Source organism: Pteropus medius, unplaced genomic scaffold, assembly GCF_902729225.1.
Source record: "Pteropus medius unplaced genomic scaffold, Ma_sr-lr_union100, whole genome shotgun sequence".
Classification (NCBI taxonomy): Eukaryota; Metazoa; Chordata; class Mammalia; order Chiroptera; family Pteropodidae; genus Pteropus; species Pteropus medius.
In genome coordinates, this window is record NW_024344434.1 from 46,694 (window position 1) to 61,757 (window position 15,064).

Below are 15,064 nucleotides of genomic sequence, written 5' to 3' on the forward strand. Positions count from 1 at the left end.
GGCTTTCCTGTGGTCTCAGCTCATTTCTCCTTGAGCATTAAAGGGAAGGTGACCTTTTAGGCTGCAGAACCTGTGGAATCAGGATCAACTCAGCTGCAAAGGGAGGAAGGCCAAGGCTCAGGGAATGTTGCACAGAGAAAGTGACTTTTAAGCAGAGTTTGAAAGATGAATAGGAGTTTGACAGTAAACCAGATGAGGAAAATTATTTATTTCTACTCCTCACCCCAGTTTCTACCCTTCACACACCAGCTGGGAAATTCAGGGGCCTTTAGGAGACCCCCAAATTGCAGCAGCACTAGGCTCTTACCCACTTGGAGTAGAATAGACGGCCTTGGCCTTTTTGAGTCATCTGTAGGGAGGAACAGGTTGCGGGCTCCACTGGGCTTCATAAGCTTGGCAATGGATGCCATTCCCAACCCCATCTCAGGCACTTCCGATTCAGTAGAGTGCTTATAGATTGCTTTTGTCAAAACGTGTGAGTTCTCCTGGGGGCAGGGAGATTTATTCAGTCTTCGTCTTTGCCGAGTTGGCTCTTATTTGCAGTTACCTGCAAAAATATATTTCTTGGGCCCAGTTCCCAGAGGAGTGATGTTAGGTCATTACTGCGTGAATTGTTGGGCTGTAAAGGAGCCATCCGTCACTCACCCACGACTCTGTGGTTGTGCTGGGCACCTGGGTCATTGCAGGCACTCCTGTTATGACCATCTGCTGTGGTGGCTGCTGGTGATGGCTCTGCATGTGCAGAAGACGGACACATGAAAATTATTTGTGGGTGCACATTAACCACTTCTCCCTCTCCTCTGTTTTAATAGATAGGATGTGACAGGGCCAGCTACAGCTGAGGAAAGGAACAGAGTGAGGTCGGCACTTGGAGTTTATCAGAACCTAAGAGTGTACTTGCCTGATGACCCCTTGAGGGCAAAATAAGTGGGGGCGTGGTGCTCTTCTGTATTCTTCTGAAGTATATGCATCAGGGTCTCAGGCGACTAGGACGTGGGTGAGTTAGCAAGGCTGGGTACAGCGCCCCAGAGCGGGTCAGTAACTTGGGTTACTTCTGCAGTCCTGGTCCTTTCTCCTCCCCAGGCAGCCCCCCTTTCCAGTGAAAACCCCTTTGCACCCTCCCCTCCTCCATCAGAGCTCTCCTGAGCAAGGTCATTTTGCCTTAAGGCCCAAATAGAAACGAAAGACACAAGGGATAAGCAACTAATTCTGGGGATGTCGATTGCTGAAACAGCCTAACTGACCTCCTCCCTGCCCAAGGATGCTTCCATTTTCAGAATTAACACAGGTCTTTGTAGTTAAACCGATGAATCTCAATCAGAGCAATTTTGTACTCCTCCCCCGCCATCCACCCTGAGCACGTTTGACAATATCTGGAGACATTTTTGGTTGTCACAACTGGGTAGAGGGAGGTTATTGGCGGCTAGAGGGTAGAGGCCAGGGATGCTGCCAGACATTCTACAATGCACAGGACAGCCTCCCACAACAAAGAATCATATGGTCCCATGTGCCAACAATGTTAGGGCTGAGAAACTCTGAATTAGAAAGAGCTGGAGTCCAGTCTGGCTGAAAAAGCCACCCTCTGTTCCTTAGAGGAGGGGTGAGCCTGGGAGAAGGAGCTGGAAGGCAGAGTGGGGGAAGAGGACCTTTGCGTCCCTCCGTCCCATCCTCAATGTGCAGCATGGCCAGGGGGTCCTCTGGAAGCAGTGATGCTCGGCAGAACTTTCTGTGATGATGGGAAAGTGCCACATCTGTGCTGTCTAATGCAGAAGCCACCAGCCACGTGGGCCTATTGAGTAAGACTGAGGGCCGAAATTTTTATTCTATTTACTTTCAGTTAATTTATAATTAATGAAATCATCCCAGGTGGCTTGTGGCTACCCTATTGGAAAATGCATTTCTAGAGTCCTCAAGACTGTCCCCTCCTTTCTCTGGGATGCCACATCTGCTGGGGGAGCTTCATTGACAATGAGGTGCTAATAGCAGGTAGGAAAACGTCCAGCCTCCTTCCCAGAAGATTTCCATCTGAGTGAGGGGTTCAAATTGAAAGTCTGAGGGTAAGACTGGGACAATGCAGGGTTACGCCCAGGCCACATGGGCGGGGGCACTGTGCCATTGCAGTCTGTGTGCGGAGGTGCCACACAGCAGCGCCAGAGCCAGCAGCCTGGGCCCACGCAGACCCGAAGGCCAGCAGCTCTGTCTGCAGAGCTTAGATCCAGGAGTTCTCAGGGGCTTTTCCTCCTGGGCCAGCACAGAAGAAGGTAGAGTGTGAGAACGCCAGTGGGCTAGGGGAAGGACGACCTCTGGCCAGATACAGAACTTCCAGAGCCGAAACCTACAAGATCCCCCGCACTGGCACCTTGTCAGCTCTGGCTCCACCACTTCTGTCACCCCAGGGAGGGAATGGCGGAATTTCTTCAGAAGTACAAGAGGGCTGAGAGGTGACCTGGCTCCCCCAGACATACAGATGACAGTGTAAGGTCCTCTCAGGCTCCATCCACAGCAGTTTTTTAGGAGGCTTAGATAATTTAGAAGCCATTTTATTTTTACATTAGTGCTGACAACAGGGCAAGGGTTAAACCCTTGGGCAGAACTTTGATTTTGGCAGAAGTGTTGTGCAGTCAGCTCAGGCTATTCCTGTTACTGTTCATAATCATGCTTTTTAAATGCCAGATAAAATTTAGTGAAAAACTGCAGATGTCTGCATAGCTAACTTCCCTACTTCCTTTATGTCTTTGCCCAGATATCACCTTCTCAAAGTCCATAATCATGACAGCTTGGCATGCCTGAGCCCCTTCCTTCCCTGCTCCATTTTCTCTCAGGGCTCCTCATGCTGTAAGTCCCTCTAAAATTTACTTATTTACTTGGATAGTTTTAATTGTCTCCCTTGCCCCACAAGCACCTAAGCTTCAAGAAGGCAAGGTTGGGCCTGTTTGGTCCCCTTCAGCAGCCCAAGTGTTAACTAGTCATATCTGTAAATGAATAATGCACCTCAGGTGCTGAGTGGCTGGTGCTTGCTACTTCATGGCTTTTGTCACAGCAGTAGGAGGTGCAAATGGGGGGTGGCCCAGGGCTTCAGTGACCTGCCCAGGATGACCTGGCAAGTGTGTGGCAAGGTAGGGAGTGAAACTCCTGTGCCCAACCCCCAATTCTCCTACTTCCATCTGTGCTCTGTACCCTGTGGGGACAGCGCACAGTCACAACCAATCCATGGAGACACCTTGGGCCTGGCAACTCACCACACTTCCTGGAGAGATTGCAAGCTTCCAGGTAAGGGCTGAGATCCTTTCCCTAACTTGATAGACAAAGGTGAGAGATGCTTAAGGCTCAGCTACGAGAGGCTCTTGTCCAGTGGAGCTTAACCCCAAAAAAGCCAAAGAACAGAACACACATCTGCAACAACCACAGAAATCAGCAGGAGAAGGATATTCTGATGACAATTACTTACAACTGTCCCAGGAAAGTATCTTTCCATGAAGTTAGGTAAGCCTAACTTCATTTTCAAGCACTAACTCAGAGGACATTTTCAGAGCAGAGAATTCTGGAATGTTCCTTGGTGATCTAATCTGTGGTCACCTTCAGAAAACATTTTAAATTTACTTATGTATCTCTGCAGAAAGCGAGGAGAGAGAGAGAGTCCAGGAGAAATGGACGAGGAGAAGGAAGAGTGTGCTATCTGCTCCTCTATTTCAAAAGGACATCCATTTCCTGATACGTTCTAAGTACAAACGTGCCAGTTACTATTGACACGTAATAGCAGGAACTTAGAAGCTTGACACAATTGTTTCATCATCATCATCATGCTCATGGATTCTGTGGGTCAGGAATTCAGACAGGCCCCACAAGGGGATGGCTTGTTCCATGCTCTCTGGACCTCGTGAGCTGGTGCTGCTGACCTGAGAATCTCTGTGTGGACCGTCTATGAGTTCTAAGCTTCCTCACAGCATGGTGGCCTTTGGTGGCTGCTCAGACTTCTTACTTGGAAGCTCAGGGATCCAAATGCAAGTGACCCAGCAAATAAGGCAGAAGTTGAATGGACTTTTCTGACCTAGGTGCAAGTCACTCTGTGCCACTTCTGTCACATTGTTTTGATGACAAGCCAGTCGCAAGTCCATTCAGAGTCAAGCTCAAGGCAGGGGGTATAGTCCCCATCTCTCAAAGTCTCTGTAGCCACACAAGGAAAGAATAAACAGCTCTGAACCAAGACACCCAGAGGCTGATAAATAAATAAATAAAGTATTTAATCTTTTCATAATGTGATCAATTTTTAATTGTTAAAAATTATGGTCAAATATATGTGATTTACCATCTTAATCATTTTTAAGTGTGCAGTTCAGTGGTATCAAGTACATTCATGCTATTCTGCACCCATCACCACCATGGTCTCCAGGGCTTTTTTCACATTGCAAAACTGAAACTCTGTACCCATTAGCATTAACTCCCCATCCCCCTTTCTCCCACCCCATGGTAACCACCATTCTACTTTCTGTCTTTATGAATTTGACTACACTAGGTGCCTCATATGAGTGGAATCATACAGTTCTTGACCTTTTGTGACTGGCTTATTTCACTGAGCATAGTGTCCTCAAGGTACATTCATATTGTAGCATGTGTCGGAATTTCCTTCCTTTTTCAGCCTGAATAGTATTTCATTGTATGTCTATACAACATTTTGTTTATCCAATCATCTATTGATGGACACTTGGGTTGCTTCCATGTTGCTACTGTGAATAATGTTGCTATGAATGAGTGTACAAATATATCTTTGAGCCCCTGCTCTCCTTTCTTTTGGGTATATACTCAGAAGTGGAATTGCTAGATCACATACTAATTCTATTTTTAATTTTTTGAGAAACCTTCATACTGTTTTGCATACAGCATACAGCCCAATTCTACATTCTCACCAACGGTTCACGTGAGTGATTAAATGTATTCTATTTATATTTAATCCTGATAAAACCTCTTAAGATACAAACTATGATTATCACCCCCAGTCTTACAAAAAAGAAAACAAAGAAGTGGAGAAGCTGGTCAGCGGTGGTGCCAGAATTCAAACCCAGGCCTGCCCGTCTCCAGTCTCTTTCAGTGGGGACGGGTGGAAGCTTAGAATCCCTCCAAATCTTCCAGTTCTAGAAAGTCCCCCCATTCCTCTCCCCGGCTCACGTCCTATCTTCACCTGGGCACCTATCCTCCCGTCTGAACTCATTGACCATCGGAGGTGGGACCAAGATTCTATTCAAGCTCACTCATGTCCACCCTAGGATAACCAACCGGGGGAAGCAACATAGTGTGTAGTACAAAAGCACTGAGGCTATGAATCAGAGTCTGAGTTTGGAGGCCTGAGTCTGAGTGTGAGACTTTGGACATTTGCCCAAGGGACTCAGCCCCTCTGGATCTCAATCTGCTTTGGGAAGATACAAAGGGATAGTGAGACTAAAAGGGGATAAAATGAAGTGTGGAAGTAGGTACAACATAAGCTTTAGTGTTTGTATTGTATGGTTTTGGTGCTCTTTGGGGCTGTTTTCCTCATATTATCTTTGGCATATCCCTCTGCACTCTTGGCCAGGCTCTAGCTCCATCCTCTATGCCACCATGGAAGGGAAAAGCTGTCGGGTCCCTGTCATTTCATGCTTTTGGGAGGGTACACAATGCACCAGGAGAAGAGAGACTTTGAATGTGGATGGCAGGCATTCAATTCTGGATCAGTAAATGCTGGGTCATTTTGCCCATACAGAGGGAGGGCCATGTAGTGGGAAGTTCCAAATATTTTACAAAATGCCAAGCCAGGAACACATTGTTCCCTCTGCAGTGGGATCCCAGTCCCTCTGTCTGAGGACAGACATGGAACGACTCGATTCTTGATTCTTCCCTGCCACCTCGTGGTGGTTTTCAAGATGCACTTTCAAAGGTGGGGTCCAATTACTGCCTGCCAGGGGTGACTGCAAAGTTGCAGGCAGAGTGTCATTCTACACTCCCACACCCTCATGAGCAACTTAACGACTTTGATTGCTCCCCCAGAGCCTTTCCCTTCCCCCAGTTCCCCAGAAAACACCCCACAGTTGTGAGGCTATGTCTATGCAAAAATATTTGGGGTGTGCTTCCTCAGTGGGTGTTCTGTGCTCCGAGCCCAGGACGAAGAGGGAAGAGAGAGGAAAGGGGCCAGGTGGGTCTGGAGGAGAGAGAAACCCGGGCCATCTGGGGCTGATGAGTCACAGGAGGCTGCTTGTTCCCCTTGGAGTAAGTGACCACTTGGTTTGGAAGCTTCTCTTTCATGTTTCAGAGGCTCTGTCTACCCTCCTAATGGGGTCCCAGGCTCTTTAAGCCCCAGAACAGAAGTTGAGGACTTGGACACCTGTGGAGCACTCTGTCTTCTTAACAGAGACAGGCAGAGAAGGACCAGCTGTGGAGTACCTGATCTGGTTTATTTTGGGCTCCTGCCTGAGATACTGTTAGCTAGTGAGCCTGGGGAGTCCGGGGGTGCCTGGTGGCCAGTGTTTGGGGTGTTTGGTGAGCCAGCAAGTATCTGCTATCTCTTAGGACCATTCCATTGAGGCAAGTGGTAAGAAGAACAGAGCATGGGGACCAGGAGACAGTGGTCCCTTGCAGTCCAGAGGGCACTTGTACTTCAGGCTGGACATACCTGCCTCACCTGGGAGATGTCTGTGCCTGAGCCAGACTATTGACTGGGAGTTTCCCCCAGGATTGGAGGCGAAGTGTGTGTGTGCGCCTCTGGTGAACAATCTACAAGCTTGACACCGGATGTAGCCCAAGGAAGAGGGGCTCACCGAAGCTACTCTGCCCCCTGATCCCCTCTCAGAGTTAGAGCTCTTTCCAGGTTGAATAGAGAGCATCTCGATGTTTTGCTAATGAAATCACCGCCATTACCAAGGACATTACCACATACTGCCCTCCTTCCGAGTACTGTGAGTGTGGCTGAGCCCAGCACAGGGGCCATCCCGCCCACGCCCCTGCCTGAGCAGAAGCAGCCCTCTCATTTGTCACATCCCTGACCTGTGACTCAGATACTTGTCTGCTGTCCTCAGATGGTAGCTCTCCACAACCTCTCCTAAAAGCTTCTGCTTTTGACTGTTGGTAAAGGGAGGAGTGGCCATCACCCAAAGCTGTTTTCCAAAGAAATCTCCTTCCCCTCCTCCCTCACTTCTACCTTCCTTTAAACCACCTTTCCATGCTTCCTTTGCCCACCCCTCATGGTGCTCCTTAGCATGAGGCACCTCTTGCTTTGTGGCCTTCGCTAAAAAGGAACCCAAAATGGCTCTACCGAAACACCCTTCCCCACTGCCTCCTCACTCTTCTGCATGCCCCACACTCTCTGTATGGGCTGGAGCCTCCGCGTGCCACCCTATAGAGGTGGCTCGAGGCGCTTTCTGCACAGACATTAACTGGGAGTTGTTCTCAGAGGCCAAACAAATGGTGGCAGGTGGAGAAGGGACCTGAGCCAGGAAAAGGGTGAAGAAAGTTGTGTCCTCAGGGGAAAGCCCAGGAGCTCTTTCTGTGGCCATACAGTACCACCAGCATCTTGTTTCTGACCAGGAGTTGCAGGGTGCTGGGGACTCGCCAGTACCCTGGGGCCCACTGAGCAGCCTGCTTGTCTGTGCCCTGAGATCCTGCCTACCTTCTCATGCCTTGGAAGCCTCAGATTGGCTGGCCTGGTTTGGATCATGTGTCCTTCTCTGAACCTGTCACCATGTTTAGGGGGATGCAGGATTCTCATTGGTCAAATGAGCCAAGTGCCTTTCCTGGAGCCCCCTGGGCTGGGGGTGGGGATGGGGATAGGGACAGAAGGGGAAGGAGAGGGCGGTTTGGTATTCCAGGGGGTGATGGCATGTGGAGGGAAGCCTTACTTCCTGATCTCTGTGAGACCAGCTTGGAATTCCATCTGAGCTCAGGTAGGAGGGGGCATACCATCACCCTTATGTGTGAGCTTTATATGCATTTTGCACCATGTGGTAGATCCATGATGGTTTGTAATTTCTGAAGAGGGACTGACATTTTAAATGACTAGGAAAGAAGTTTTCTGTGTCATTCCTTTCACAGTACTCTGTGGTAAGAACAGTTTAGGGAGAAGTTCTTGTTGACAGCCAGTCTTGTGGTTCAACTTTCTCCAAACTTCTGGATCCCAAGTCATCTGTGTTAAAAAGACCAGACAGTGCAAGACACATGTGTTTGTAGGTTTTCTTAACTATCTACATGTCCAGCTTTACATGGAAGTTGATTTGTATTTCTGCTTTCTTTAACCTGCAGGTTGCACCTCATTTATCTTTAGCTTCCTGGCACAGCTTTCCTGTTTCAGAGCCACAGGTTTCTCTCCGTTAGGGTTGCTAACCCTGGAGGTGCTGTGGGCCATCTTCTCCCCTTCATGAGAAGAGTCTCCCTGTGACAGAAGGCAACTCAGAGAATAGCTGAGACAAGAAGTAGAGAGAATAGAATCTGGTGCCTGACACTGTTTACGTACCTGGATCAAGCTGTGCCTGAAGCTGATGGATCCGTCTAGGACTTTTCATTGACGTGAGCCTCAATACAATCCTGTAGATCCTGAAAATCCAGTCTATTCCTACCTCTTTCCTTCTTAGTACAACCATAGAATTTAGTATTGGATAAGATCTTCAATATGTGTTCAGCTGATGCTGGCTAAACTAATTGCTCTGCTTCAGGCCTTACGCTGGTCGCTGGGATCCAGCAATGAGTCAGACATGGTTCCTGCCCACGGGGAGCTCTCGGTCTAGTAAGAAATAGGTGTTCTTCTCCTGATCCTACCCTGATATTGTACCCTCGATTTTTAAAAATTAGACTTAGAACTGGTATGATTCCCACAAAGATTTCTACAACCTGCTTTCATGTTGTCCCCACTCTGTAGATCCCTTCCTATCCCCACACCCTGGGGAAAGGAGAGAGAAAAAGAGAGGAGACTGGCTGGGCGGGCCCTACGGTCAGGGAAACCCTAGCCCCATACGATCCACAGACCAACTACAGTAAACCGGGTTGATGAAAGTGACAGTAGAACATAAGACCAAATTATTAAAAGTTCACGACAGCGACTATGTAAATGGTGGAACGTGGCACAGTTCTATCTGTCTGGGAAAATGTAAATTTTAATCATGAATGTTGAAATATAAGTCAAAGCTGGAGAGATGTGAAAGTAATGATACGGAATTAAAGTGAACTAAGAGAATGAATATATCAGCTTGTCCCGTTCTTTCCTAAAGGCAGAAGTGCTTGAATGGCCAGACATTTGTTTAGTAGCTATTAGGTGAACCACATGGAACTGCCAATATTTGACTGTTTTTGATCCATAAACACAGCAATTTCACATGGTCCAAACTACTCCTGCAATGATCTTGCAAAACTCGATATTCTAATGAAAACTATTCTGATCGATAATGTAAAATTTAGATATTGTGGGATCCTCTTACAACAATCTGCTGTCAAGAACATTTTGGTGGTTAAGGAGATTGTTTTCCAGATAAGACAAAGCCTGAGGATGTCACCCACTTCAGGAGGGATACCTTCTCACAGTGCGTGTGGGTTGGTGTCAGAGAGTGACTGATTGTAACTGGAGGGCTTATAAACATTGTAAAATCTTCCCTCTGAGCCAGCCTTTTTAAAAAATGGTGGTTGTGTGTGTTGCGAATTGAAGGTACCTTGCTGGTTCTGCTTCCGTGAGTGACCAAGATCAGGAGAAAAGGGGAGGGGTCATCTCTGCGACATTCTAGCTATGCACAGAACTAAACAGAGAGCAGAGTCACTACTGCGGTTAGAGGTTGGCAGCATGAGAAAGATGGGGAATAGGGATATGGTTAAAAAAATACAGCCACTCAAACTGGGATGTCTGGGGGGACCTTGGTCTGCTTCAATCCAAGAGGAATTAAAATATGGAAAGATGTTTGGGAAGGCCAGAAGTGTCAGAGATGGAGGGATGGGCAGGTGTCCAGGGGGTGTGCGGGAGCAAGGGATTGCCTTCCCCCAACTGGGATCCCCCAGGGCCCTCTGGTCTTACAGAGGGGGCAGCCTGCAACCCCTGTGGGTAGGTCTGAGCTGCCAGATGCTCCAGACAGGAGATTGGAGTGAGCTCACAAAGCCTTGCCATCCAGGGATATGAAGGCACAGACCACAAGCTTCTCTGCTGGGTGCAGTGTTCTTGACCTCCTTGGAGCAGTTTGCTTGTCATTCATGTTTGATCCCCGTCAGCTTCTCAGTGGCATCCATGGAGCTGACAGCGATCATTTGCTCTTAAGGTGTGCAGATTTAGTGGCCCATAAATAAACAGCAAGTCCTCCTTGTTCTCCTCCAGTATCCCAGGTTGCATCACTGAGAACCAAGTGACCGACCGTGTCCAGTAGCCTCTTGACAAAGGTGGCATAGGGGTTGTCCACAGCCTGGTCTATATCTTACCAGGATCTCCCTGCCTTCCTCTGGGGTGATGCTTTTCTTGGCCTCACTTGTGCTTCTTCACCTCCTCTTGTCCACAGCTTGCGTATCTTCACATCTTCGAACACTCTGATTGAACACTGAACATGCCATCAGAGCCGACCATCCGCAAAGCCATGTTTCCAAAGGTGAAAGAGAGATGGCAAGGAGAGGAGGAAAGACAAGAACCACTGCAGCTGTTTCAGGAATCTAAATGCATCTCCGTCAGCCTCAAACATTACCCCATGCTCAGGTGGTGTAGTCACCATGTGTCATTAGTGCATTCTCCTGAGTGGCCTCCTCTTCCTGAGTCTCCACGTCAACTAACTAGGTTGAATTCTTAGAATTAAGGGATGGTTAAGCTTATCACATGCAGTTTGACATATACCAAAGATTCAATAAACCTAGCTATCATTATGCTTCTGGTTAGAGTTTTTAGATATCTTCTAATGTCTCCCGAGGTTGAACCAGGGAGGAAAGTATTAGGGTGACAGATATAAGTTCAGTGTAAAGAAAAGTGTTCTCCCAGTCAGAGCTTGCTGCTGTTGGACAGGCTGCCCACAGAGCAGCATCCCCTACTGCCGGAGGCGGTGGGAGAGCTTTCCAAGTGCAGGTGCCATGCTAAGCGCTTTACATCTGTTATTCTAGTTTATCTTCCTACAACCTTTAAGTACACAAAGTTGGCACTGCTTAGAAGTGGTGAGCCAAAGTACAAACCTGCAACGCAGCATAAGCCACCATCCTTTTCCACCCAAACTGCAACACAAGGAGCTGTGAATTGTACAAGAGGACCAATGGCAATCCCGAATAAACATAATAGACCATCACCCAGCTTCCCTTTGGACTTGGTGTGGCCTCATGACTCAGTGGAATGTAAGGGGAGTACATCTCCAGGAAGTATCATCAAGGAAGAAGAGGTGCTTTACTTGATGTTGTTTTCCTTCTTTATGCTGGAATGCGGATGTGATGACTGGAGCTTGAGCAGCCATGTTGGTCCATGAGGTGGTATCCTAGGGATGGTAGAGCAGAGAGAGAGAGAAGGATCTTCAGTTCTTAAAACTTGGTGGAATAGATCTGCCTTACCAGCTCTGGACTTTAATATGAGAAAGAAAGAAACTTCTGTCTCGTTTTAGCTTCTGTTATTTTAGATCTCTGAGATAGAGTAATCTAATCGAACTGTTGCTACATGTAGATTCCTACCCACTCAGCTCTCATCCAACTTATATTCTTTTAAAGTTGAAGCAGGTGGTGCAATGGTGCAGGGGAAGGGAGGAGGTAGGTCTCTATCCCATATGTTTAACATTTCTTCATGTACACTTGTTTTCTTTAACTCCAGGCTACCACCACTTCTGGACTCCCTTCTCTTGGCATGGTGGTTGAGTCCTGGTTGATGAGAATGGATTGGATACAAAGCTAGTGTAACATGGCCCTGCCCTAGAGCTTAATGTGATGTGTGAAGTCAAAAATGTGGGTCACTGAGTTGAGCAGGCAAACTCGGGGCTGGGCTTGGAGAAAGTGAGTGAGTCAGTGGGGTACATGTCCGGGAGTGCTAGAAGAATGCACAGCCTGGGGTGTGTGCCCAGGAAGGCCAGCTCTGTTTAAAGACCAGGAGCAAGGCCAGGCTGGCAGGTTCCAGCCTGCATCCAACACCATTCTTTTTTGCCAGAGGACCTTTTCCTCTCTATTCTATTCTCCTGGTAGCTCAGGGCTCAGGGCAGAGGACAGGCCCAGAGGAGGGTTTCTATGATTGCGCTCATGAGAGCCCCTTACCCTGGGCCTGGCACAGAGTGGCACTGACCACACATGGTTACCTTCGTCTTCAATGACCCTGATTGACCCAGAACAAGGTCAGACAAGGATGAGAGGGTGCCCAGGAGTCCAGCTGCAGATTGGATGCACAGGGCAGGTTCAAGGTCCCGGGAGCCTCGGACCTTCCTAGCAGGTGCCCATTGCCTTCCTTATCTCACAATCTAATTGGAGATAGTTCCTTACCCTTTCTCTCTCTTTCCTCCCCACCTTTTTATTTTCAGTCTCACTAACCCTTTTTTACCCGCTTCCCTTTCTTTTTTCTTTCAATAGTGGTAAAATAAACGTAACATAAAATTTATCACTTTAACCATGTTTAAGTGTACAGTTTAGTGGTAATAAGCACATTTATAATGTGCTACCATAACTACCATCTATTTCCAGAGCTCTTTTCACCTAGAACAACTGCAACTTTCTACCTACTAAACAATGACTCCCTATTTCCCCCTCCCCCAGCCATTGGCAACCATCATTCTGTTTTCTGCCTCTATGATTTTAACTACTCCAAGTGTCTCATATAAGAAGAATAATACAGTATTTGTCTTTTTCTGACTGGTTTATTTCACTTAGCATAATATCTTCAATGTTGTAGCATGTGTCAGAATTTCCTTCCTTTTTAGGACTGAATAATTTTCTATCATATGTATATGCCACATTTTGCTTATCCATTTATTCACCAGTGGACACTTGGGTTGCTTCCACCTTTCAGCTATTGTAGATAATGCTGCTATGAACATGGGTGTGCAAATATCTTTCAAATCTTTTGGGTATATACCCAGAGGTGGAATTGCCAAATCTAGTATTAATTTTTTGAGGAATTGTCATATTGTTTTCCACATGCAGCTTCATCATTTTACATTCCCACAGCGCACAAGGGTTCCAATTTCTTCACATCGTATCCAACACTTGATAATTTCTTCTTCTTTATTTTTTTTTTTGATAGTAGCCATCCTAGTGGGTGTGAGGAGTATCTCATTATAGTTTTGATTTGCATTTCCCAAAAGATTATCGATGTTGAGTATCTTTTCATGTGCTTATTGGCTATTTGTATATCATCTTTGGAGAAATATCTATTCAATTCCTCTGCCGTTTTTGAATTGAGTTTTTTGTTTTTCGGTTTTATTTTGGTGTTGAGTTTTACGAGTTCTGTACATATTTTGCATATCATTCCCTTGTCAGATATATGATTTTCAAATTTGTTCTCCCATTTTGGGAGTGGCTTTTTACTCTGTTGATATTGTGTTTTGATGTGCAAAGTTTTTAAATTTTCATGAAGTCCAATCTGTCTGTTTTTATTTTTGTGCCTGTGCCTTTAGTGTCGTATCTAAAAAATCATTGCCAAATCCAATTTTGTGAAGCTTTGCCCTGTGTTTTCTTCTAAAAGGTTTATAGTTTTAGCTCTTATGTTTAGGTCTTTGATTCATTTTAGTTTATTTTTATATATGGTGTTAAATATGGGTCCAATTTTATTCTTTTGCATGTGGATATCCAGTTTTCTTGGTACCATGTGTTGAAAAGACTGTTCTTTTCCATTGAATGGTCTTGTCACTCTTGTCGAAAATCATTTGACCATATATGTGAGGCTTTATTTCTGAGTTTTCTATTCTGTTCCGTTGGTCTGTATGACTGCCTTTATGCCAGTACCACACTGTTTTGATTACCATAGCTTTGCAGTAAGTTTGAAATCAGGGAGTGTGAGTTCCTTAGCTTTGTTCTCCTTTCTCAAGATTGTGTTCACTATTCAGGATCCCTTGAGATTCCATATGAATTTTAGAATGGATTTTTTATTTCCATAAAAATGTCATTGAGATTTTGATAGGGATTGCCTTAAATCTGTAGGTGGCTTTGGGTAGTAGTGATATCTTAATGATGTGAAGTCTTCAATCCATAAATGTGGTATGTTTCCATTTATTTTGTCTTCTTTAATTTCTTTTTTATCTTAGTTCATCTCAATTTTGTTGATCTAGTCAATTTTGTTAATCATTTCCCTCTCTTTCTGGATTCATTTATAGCAAAATAAAGTTAAATGGCTAATAAGACACCCATGTACCCATAACACAACTTCATAAATTAATCTACCCACACAGCTGACACCCCCCGGCATCTCTTCGCATGTTGCCTGCCTCCAAAGGCAACCACCATCCCGAACGCAGTGCTGATCATTCACGTGCATTTCTTTGTGTTCTCTAAGGTATATGCATTTCTAAAATATACAGTGTTGCTCCGCATGCTTTTACATTTTATATAAATGGCATAACCTTTATTTTTCTGCAGATTGCCTCAGGTTATGTTTGAGAGTCTCAGCCTTGTTAGGGTGTGAAAATCTAGTTTGTTCATTCTCGTTGCTCTGTGGCAATGTATTGTATGAATAAACAACTGAGTCATCCATTCTACCGATGGTCGTCATTTAGATTGATTCTGACATTTTGCATGTCGGGGGTTGGCTAAGGTGTGTACCAAAGAGATGCACTGCTGAGTGGTGACCCACAGTAGCCGGGGCCCATCTTCAGCTGCACCCAAGTATGCAAATGCTTTCTAAAGTGGTTGCTTGATTCTACACTCCCACCAGGGGGCGCATGAGAACCCTCACCATTCAGAGTCTTCTCCCATCCTCCCTATCTCCAGACTTGAATGGACAATTTAATTCATCTCGTTGATGGAGCACTGAGCAGCCATGAAAATGATGTTTTCACAAATATTTAATGAAGTGAAAATTGCTCTCAATATAAGTGAAGAGGCTCTGAGAAACTGCATATAGCCTGTATATATAATAACCAAAGAATAGAGCGAGACAAGGGAATGTAATGGGGAATGAGTTTTATTTTCTTCTTTA